Here is a 10,212-nt window from a genome sequence, read left to right as displayed (position 1 = left end):
CAAGTTAAACACATGGAAGGTTTTTGGAATGATGTGTTTGACGGTGCTCTATACAACTGCCATCATCAAAACAAGAAAATATATATCTTCAAGAAGAAGGTTTATCCTGTAGTGTTGCAGAGACTTGGAGAATTAATGTCAGGAGTGACTGAAGATGCCCTGGCTGCATGTGATGGTTAAAATCTTTATTACTTACCTTGTGAGCATGCGGTGTCCCTCACTTTCTCAGTCAGATCTGCCACCCTCTGGGACACCACAGTCTAACAGGTGATGTCACAGCGCTCTGTCTTTTACATACAGTTCATGCCAGCATGTACCTTGGTAGACACTGTAGGTGTCGGGGTGCTGAAGAAGTATCATTCACTCCATGCTACAATTAAAAATTGTGTTTTATTAACCATAATCGCAGTCTTCATGTGCTCTTAGTCACTTGGGGCTCAGCAAGCTTAAGAGAAAACAGGAACTCAAAAAAAGATTGGCACGGGTCGTGAGAAAGGAGGCTGATGGAAATTCAGGGTTTTGCAGAATTGTGCAATATGGTGATAAGGTTGCATTAGCATAAGACATTTTTGTGGCTTTTAAGGACAAAGGGTTATGTGCAAACTTTCGATGGCTGGCAGTTGATGTCGGAGTTGATTTTGGCTGGCATTAAAAGCGCTACTGTAGCTGCAGCTCCTCCCCTTTGTGAGTGTGGACGCTTCATCTCTTTGCTCTTGAATGCTTTGCTTCTTATATTGATTTTTATTGATTTTTATGCTGATTTTTTCCCTTTTTTCCGTGTGAGCTTACCTGCGATAACTTCTGGACACTTGTAGATCATTAGGACTAGAGTGTTCTTAACAGAAACAGCAACATTTTATGGTTACCTTGTCCTCAGCGCTCCGTGTGTCTGTGGCCTAGACACAGCTGAAGCCTGATTACAGCGTCTGGGCACCGAGCAGCCTCAATAGCCTGGAAAGGTGCTAACCGCTAGGCTAACTAGCAACAAGATGCCTTCCCTCTCCACAGATGACTACCACAGCCTCCTGCAGAAGATTGCAGTACTGGAGACAAAAATTCATCGCTTAGAAGTAAACGTGGAGGTAAATGGACTGTGTGGAAATGAAACAACCTTGCCTTTGATTCAAAACAATGGCGATGAGCAAGCTAGTACACAGCTAAGGAGCACAGATAACATGACCAAGAAAGTAGACTCTGTGCATTATTATAAATCCTCAAGTGATAATCCCCCCTTAGACTGTCTTGGTGCAAAACCAAGACATAAATCATGTCTCCTGGAAGGGGGAGGACGTATCACAGGCAGGGCACAGCGAGCTGAAATCTCTGAAACCGACTGGCCTTCACTTCCTACGAGACAGAGAAGCTCTTCTACCCCTATATACGGGAGGAAACAGGACTGGACAACCGTGAATAGGAAGGTTAACAACAAACCTCCAAAACAACTGAATGTGAAACTGCAGAACAGATTTGCTCCACTATCAAAGGACCCTGGATCTATATCGGACAACCATCCATCTAAAAGCAGCGAAATAAGGTCTGAAAATCTGTTGAAAAGTGAAAGGCCACAGGGAAAGCTAAAGGCTAGGCCTGAAACTCTGATTGTGGGTGACTCTGCCGTAAAGGATGTACAAAGGATGTGCGGTAAGAACACTAAAGTCCTCTGCTTTCCTAACGATATGGTCAACAACCTGAAGGAGAGAATTCTTCAAATTGCAGATGAATATCCAACTGTGACAAACATTGTTCTGCATACAGGGTCAAACGATGTGTCCAAACAACAGTCGGAGGTTCTGAAACGGGACTTTACTGGATTATTAAATACTGTAAACTCTCTGAATGCAGCTGTATTCATCAGTGGACCTGTACCGCCGATCAGAGGAGGAGACGAGAGATTCAGCAGGTTGTTTACACTGAATAAATGGCTTATATCAGCATGTGCTGACCACTCAGTGCACTTTATCGACAACTTTAATATTTTTTGGGAACGCAGGCATCTGTTCAAAGCAAATGGATTTAATTTTAACAAGTCAGGGGTGAAACTGTTCACCTCCAACTTGTTTTATTCCATACGTCATCCATCCGTGCTTGGTGCCAAGGCTGAGATAAACGAGGAGTTATCTCATAAAGAGGAACAAACAGTACTCCAAGAACAGACAAAGCCCAGCAGAAACCTTGAGGAGGAGCTCCATTTGCCCCCACCCGGGAAGAGCCTCAGAAAGGAGAGACATCCATGGCATCTGAGGAAGAGCCTCAGAAAGGAGAGACATCTAAGGCAAGAAGAGGGGTCCCTATTTGCCTCCAACTCTCTCAACAACACCAACGACCAGGACAAGGGACCACGACCTTCCCCAGTCCCCCAAACCCCTGACAGGCCATCACCCTCCTCCCCCTCCCTTTCTCCCTCCTCCCCACACCTGAAATTCACTGAGGAGATGATGGAGCGGGTCAATGCTGGGCTCAGATCTACCCCCCGTCCCAATCCCTTTTTGTCCCCCATAAACCCCCCACCAGAGCGGCCAAAGGTTCGCCATCGAGCCCCACCCTCAACAGAGCAATCGAAGTCACATTGCCCAGCCTCGCCCCCCTTAGTTCCTCTTCATGCCCTGTCTCCGCAGTCTGATGCGTGATGTGTGAAGGGTCCGGGCTGTGAGGATTATGGCAGTGATGACTTTTCCCAGGAGAAGCTGGGACCCTGTTTACTAGAAGGTTTTAAAATTTCTGTACTTTTAGGTGACAGGAGACATGTGGCCTGGTCAAAACACAGAGAGCTGCACTCTAAAAGATCTTTAAATATAGTAAACATACCTTGTGTGCCACAGACTGCTCCCAAACACGAGGGGACAAGTAATACCTCTAAAACACTTAAGTTGGCTTTATTAAACATTAGATCTCTAGCTGGGAAAACATTTTTAATTAATGATTTAATCACTGAGCACAGCCTTGATTTTATGTTTTTAACTGAAACTTGGTTGGACCAAAGTAACAGTGGAGCTGTTCTCATCGAGACGACCCCTCCTAACTACAGTTTTATCAGTGAGGTCAGGGCGAGCAGGAGAGGAGGAGGGGTTGCTGTCTTATTTAATGAATCATTTCAATGTAAGCAGCTATCTCCTGGAAGTTTTCAGTCTTTTGAATATGTGGCTTTACAGCTGAAGGCCCCATCCAAAGTTGTGTTTCTTAATGTTTACAGGCCTCCCAAATACTGCACAGACTTTTTTAATGACCTCAGTGAACTGCTGTCTGTGATCTGTGTTGATTTTGACTGTGTAATTATTGCTGGGGATTTTAACATTCATGTGGACAACCCTCAGGACAAAGGGACTAAAGACCTGAGTAACACTCTGGGCAACTTTGGGCTGACTCAGCATGTAACAGAGGCCACACATAATAGAGGACACACTCTTGACCTACTGATCTCCAAAGGCCTGAGCATTTCAAAGGTTACTATGTCTGATGTGGGCCTGTCTGATCATTACTGTGTTTTCTTTGAAAGTAAAATCTCAGCCCACACAAATATATCAACAACAGTGATCACAAAACGGTGTATAACTGAACACAGTAGTGCAATTTTTAACCAGGTCTTCCCATTAACACCTGACCTGCCCAGAGGGTCAGTCAATGAGCTCGTCAATAGCTTCAATGCTAACATGTTAAATGTAATGGACACTATTGCTCCCATTAAGGTGAAGGTTATCTCTGGAAGGAAAAAGTCTCCATGGAGAAACTCCACACTGGTGAAAAAAGAAAAAAGAGAGTGTAGGAAAGCTGAGCGCAGATGGAGAAAAACAAACCTCCAGGTTCATTATGACATCTATAAAGAGAAACTTCACAATTATAATTTACAACTGAGGAATGCAAGGAGGTCCTACTTCTCTGACATCATCACTAAAAACAGCCATAATGCTCGGGTCTTATTTTCTACAGTTGACAGGCTAACAAACCCTCCTGTGTCAGTGGCAGCTGAACTTCATTCGACCATGGCCTGCAATGACTTTGCCAAATTCTTCACTGAAAAAATCCAAAAAATTAGACAAGCAATTGGTACATCAACAGCAGATCCAGGATATGTACTGTGTCCACCAAAAAACTGTTTAAACACCATGAAACAGTTTCAACCTATTAACAGCAAAGACCTGGAGGACATCTTAGGTCAACTGAACTCCTCCTCCTGCTGTTTAGATGTCCTGCCAACAAGTTTTTTCAAAAAGGTCTCAAAGACTTTAGAGTCAGACCTGTTACAGATCGTCAACTTTTCTTTATTATCAGGTGTGTTTCCAGAATCACTAAAAACTGCTGTAATCAAACCTATACTGAAAAAGGACAATCTTGACAAGACACAAATGAACAACTACAGGCCGATCTCAAATCTCCCGTTTTTAAGTAAGATCATTGAAAAAGCAGTTTCTCAACAGCTCAATTACTTCTTAAAACAGAATAATTGCTACGATGCCTTCCAGTCAGGTTTTAGACAGAACCACAGCACTGAAACCGCTCTGACCAAAGTGTTTAATGACATATGTCTGAATACAGACAGTGGAAAAATGTCAGTCCTAGTTTTACTGGATCTCAGTGCAGCATTTGATACAGTTGACCACAACATATTACTCAAACGACTGGAGAACTGGACAGGTCTTTCAGGAACTGTACTAAACTGGTTCAAAACATACGTAGAAAACAGGAAATACTTTGTATCAATAGGTAACTTCACATCTGAGCAGACAAGTATCACATGTGGAGTTCCCCAAGGTTCCATCTTGGGACCCCTTCTGTTTAACATCTACATGCTCCCACTGGCACAGATTATAAAGAACAACAAAATAAACTACCACAGCTATGCAGATGACACACAAATATATATCACAATGTCACCAGGAGACCGAGGCCCTGTACAGGCTCTTGGTAAATGCATTGAGGAAATCAATGACTGGTTGTGCCACAATTTTCTCCAGCTAAACAAAAACAAAACTGAGGTAATAGTCCTTGGCGCCAAAGAAAAACGATTACAGGTCACCAGAGAACTTCAATCTATACATTTAAAAACCACAAACCAGGCGAGAAATTTGGGTGTAGTGATGGATGCAGACCTAAACTTAGAAAAACACATTAAGACAATAACAAAGTCAGCTTACTATCACCTCAAGAATATATCAAGGATAAAAGATCTGATGTCTCAACAGGACCTGGAAAAACTAGTCCATGCATTCATCTTTAGTAGGCTTGATTACTGTAACAGCATCTTTACAGGTCTACCTAAAAAATCAGTCAGACAACTACAGCTCATTCAGAACTCTGCTGCTCGAGTCCTCACTAAGACCAAAAAAGTGGACCACATCAGTCCAGCTCTGAGGTTCTTACACTGGCTGCCTGTCCGTCAGAGGATAGACTTTAAAGTTCTGATGCTGGCCTATAAAGCTCTGAATGGTTTAGGACCAAAATACATCAATGACCTCCTGACCCAGTATGAACCATCCAGATCCCTCAGGTCATCTGGATCCGGTCTTTTATCAGTTCCCAGAGTCAGAACCAGACACGGAGAAGCTGCATTCAGCTTTTATGCTCCTTATATCTGGAACAAACTCCCAGAAAGCCTCAGATCAGCTGAAACACTCAGTTTATTTAAATCCAGGTTGAAGACTCACCTGTTCTCAGCTGCATTTGAATAAAGCACCAAATCCACACTTTAAGCTTAAATTTCAAAACTTACATTTAACTACTGATTTTATCTACTGTTCTGATTTTATCTGTTTTGATTTTATATACTGTTTTGTTTGTTTGTTTGTTAATTAGTTAGTTAGGTTATTTGCTTGTTTTAATCAATTTTAAATCATGCTTTTTATTTGTTCTTGTTTCTAATGTCTCTGTAAAGCACTTTGAATCACCTTGTTGTTGAATTGTGCTATACAAATAAACTTGCCTTGCCTTGCCTTGCCTTACTGAGTTTCATTACTGAAAAAAAAGTGAAGAGCATCTACACAGCGCTGTGTTTTTTCACCTTTTCCTCTTTAATCACATGCAAATTTATAACTTTCTGTTTCCTTGAGAAGAGGCTGCAGACACTTAACGTTATTCAAAATTCACCAAAGTCACCCATGTGATTCAGGAAACAAAAAATGACTACGAGTACACGTTAATGTATTTCTCACTTATGGTAAAAACTGCAAACCATTGCTACACCCTTGGGGCGCAAATTCGTTTGCACAGAGCCGTGAGTACTGAAGCATTACTGTGAGGACTGGGAGGAGAGCTCTGTTCGTGCCTCTGGTTCCCATAGTTGGACCGGCCAGCTCTGGTTGCCTGGGTTACTGTATCCCTTGCGGATGGTCATCTTGCTGTTGCTATGCTAATGAGAGAATATCAAAGCCACAAGCAGCAGCGGCTGCCTGTCGAGTTTACGTGAGAGAGTTTGTGCGTGTGTGTGGTTTATTTACAGTCTGACACCTCAGAGGTCGCTGAGAGGCCAGAGCCTTTAACTTAAAATGTCATACCAATTAAGAATTTGTGAAATTAAGCAGGCAATATCAAACTTTGCATTTTATTCATTAGACATGGAGCTGCTCCTAATGGGGTTGCTCTCTCTGGCTCGTCTCTGCTCTCACCTCCCCTACTGACTCTTCCTTTTACTCGCTGCTGTTTCATTATTTACATCCCCATCTCTGGCTCTTTTTTGGCACAGTTTATCAGTTTAATCAGCTTGCGTGGGGATAGCAGGAGGAGGAGGAGGTGGGGGAGGATGTGAAGATGGGAGGTGGGTAATGCATCTTTATTAGGCTCCCAACATCAGCCCAGGAGACGAGTCTCTGCTATCACTGTCAATTAGCAGGGGGAGACGCTCAGAGGGGTGGGGGTGGGGTGGACTGCAAATGGCAGGCTTCTCTTTATTAATATCTGGAAACAAGCACACAGCATTCAGACGTACAGAAAGAAGCTTCGTCTTTATTAAAACACACTTAGTGCAGCAGTGCAAACCATACAGCAGAATGTCATCAGGCAGTGTAAGGTGCAGTTGCAGAGCTTCAGGTTTCATTTACTGAGAGAATTAAGAAAAAAAGAGGGGGTGCAGGGATGGCTTGACTTTATTCGGCACAGGGACAGATATTACATTATCATTTCATCATGGCTTCCTGGCAATATGGCTTTTTCAATCAGCGAATACAGACATTATTTATTCATCGATGCATTTTTAAAAAGGCACACAAGATACAGCGTAGCCATTCTCCACAGAGTTGACACAATCAAATATACATGAATATAATATTAGTGTGAGATTGTTGGGTGGGGGGTGTTAAATGAAACTTTATTCAAATGGAGAACAAGGAGAGGAAATGGGGAAAGGGATTAGAGCGCCGCATTTACCCGTCTACATTTATCTCTGCACTCGGGTTCGATTTTGTCCGGAGCTGCTCCTGCGTGTGTGTCCCTTTCTGTTAGCCTGAGTGAGTCTGCCTGCGTGTGTGTCCCTTTCTGTTAGCCTGAGTGAGTCTGCCTGCGTGTGTGTGTGTGTGTGTGTGGTCTGGCAGTATATCCTTGCTTTAAGGCAAGTGTCTCTTTAATGAGGCTTTGCTGCAAAAGGAGCTCCCTAGGACTCTTGACGTGTTCTGCATTTCAAACCAGTAGCACACTCTCTCCTCCATCACACACACACACACACACCCTTCATCACAGGTTAATGTGTGTGTTGTGCCAAAGCATTGATTGGTGGATTTCCGTCAATGACGGACAACCTTTCTGAAGCTGTGCGCTGCCTCTCAGCTGCTTTTCCCTTGTACTCGTTCGTTCTCTCGGCTTTTTTCCTCCCTCCTCCGTCTCTCGCCGCAGCACTCTCTGACCTCATGTTTATGTATCTCACTATGTCGCGCTCTTCATCAGAGCTGCTCTGTAAAAGGTCCCTTCCCCATCTTTTCTCTCCTCTCTCTGCCTTGCTTGTTTTTCCGCTGCAAAGGCACTGGGATATGAATAATATAAGAAAGAAGCAGATAGCATTGCTCACCCTCAGACAAACAGGCTGCTCCACGTGTTGTTAGGAGACAGAGGGCAGAGAAATCTGACGGGGGTGAAAGAATTTGTAAGGTGCTACAAACGAATTCCTGTCAAAGACAACTGAGGCTCCCGCGGGCAAAGAAGCGGCTGACGGACGGATTCTGCGATTGCTCTGGCCGCGTACTGGACTGAAGGCACAGGCTTTGTGTCAGTTTAGACAAACTGTATCGCCAGATTAGTAAATGAATAGGCTCCAACGGGTGGATTTGCAGTCAGGAGCTCAAAGCTAGAGCTTCCCAAGCAAAGAATCAACCGGCTATTCGTCACTGATTTGGAGCTGTGATGAACTCTGGTTTTCCAGTCAGGGCAAGTTTCTCTCGCGCTTGATTGTTTTTCAAGGAGGATGAAGTGTTCAAGAGCAGATCAGCTCATTAGCGGCCATGCTGAATTGCTCTTAATGAATGCTATCAGCCGCTAATGAAAAGTATTGTTCTCGAGCGCAGCTAAATCAAAAGGTGTTTAAAGCGCACGCTCGCTGCTCTCACACGCACTTCATCAACGAGCGTTTGGCGAAGAGGTCCCCGATGGGGACTCAACACCATGGTTACAGGGGCTAACACCCCCCACGAGAAATCAAACTCTCATTTGGACCACAGCCACTGCTCAATACCCGCTCCGGTATCGATCGGCCTCGGTGGGAGTGCTTATGTGCGCGAAGGAGAGAGGGAGTTTGAGAGAGAATGGGAGGCGGGGCGGGATGAAGAGGAAAAAGCAGCGAGGGATTGATTTATCTCCCATTGATGATGGTGATTTGGCATCAGATATGTGGGATGCCTGACCTTATTTACAGCCCCCCCACCTCCTCCGCCTGCCAATTAGAAAAGTTTTCCTCTGTACGCTTGAAAACACAGCTCAATAACACAAAAGTATAAAACAGGGGATGTGTGGAAAATGGCACGTGTAAGAGAGCAGACAGCCTGAAGCGACTGAATCAGTTGTGGAGACTTATGGAAGAGTCCGTTAAAGGTGATGGTGGGAAAAAGCGACCATCTCGCTGTGCATCTCCTTTAACCTTCAGCCCACTAAAACTGAAGGCCCTGGGGTGTTTCCAGCATCTCAAATAGACATCAATTTGATATTTTGTTGGCAGGGCTGCTGCTGAGGCTGCTCTTTAAAGAAAATTTCTCATTACCCTTACTAAATTCTGACACTTAAAGACCATTAAGCTAAACTGCTCCGAAGCCTAAATTGTGCCAGTGAACCAGGTTATATTCTGCAAAGTGAGCTCCCCAGTGAAGCTCCTGGTGCAGTGAAGTATACAAAATAATCTCACATCTCCAGCGTTAGCAGCAAATGTTCCAATAAACGGAGCCTCCCGCCACCCTCACCCCCACCCGGTCGAAAAATAAGGCAACTGAAGTGGCGGAGTATCTTGCTAATTTGTGAGGAAGAGTAAATACACCGAAAGCCTCTGCTTGAAGATATTTTTTCATTTCTCCAGTTAGCGGTGAAGGCTGAGGAGATACACAAGGGAGAAGAGTCCAAAGAGTTCATTTTCCTGACGCTTTGATGCTGTATTTGTACTTGCAAAATATAGCAAGCGGACCTTGAGGATTTTACTCCAGCTTACAATCAACAAACTAAAAAAGTTAGTACAAAAAAATCGGGCTGTTGGTTTATGTTTAAGGCAAATCATGCAGCACAAAAGGACAATTATGGAGTTTGTGTAGATGAGCACCAGGGCCGTAGCCAGAAACTCTAATGTCAGGAGTCAAAGCCCTCGCATTTTACCCACCCCGCATTTCTTTAATTATACATATTTTCTTTTTCGTAATTACTTATCACATCTCTCAATGTATGAACTCAGCTATATTTACTGGGGCTCTTTAGGGACTTTTATCTGCTATTTCTCTTGAGTTGCATGATGGGAATTGTAGGCCTTATCATTTTCTGCTTCTTTTCTTTACTCTGCCTTTTGTCAATTACCCTTTAGCTCAAATTCACATCTTCTTCTTCCTAGCGGTTTATATCCCGCAACGCAGGGTCCGCTATCTTGCATGGCTTCCTCCACTTCTTCCTAAGCTCAAATTCACATCTATTATCTGTAAATAGTATTCACAAATGTTAACATCTCTGTGTGGTGAAAGCCATATTTCTGTTTTCATGATTTAAAAAAAAAATTCTTTGTTGTGATTTTTGGATGATTCTTTGTGGTGTTAATTTACCCAACACAAC

Source organism: Diplotaxodon limnothrissa, linkage group LG5, assembly GCF_057381915.1.
Source record: "Diplotaxodon limnothrissa isolate DT_005_m linkage group LG5, D_limnothrissa_male_GT1.1, whole genome shotgun sequence".
NCBI classification, from domain to species: Eukaryota; Metazoa; Chordata; class Actinopteri; order Cichliformes; family Cichlidae; genus Diplotaxodon; species Diplotaxodon limnothrissa.
This window is presented reverse-complemented; position numbering follows the sequence as displayed.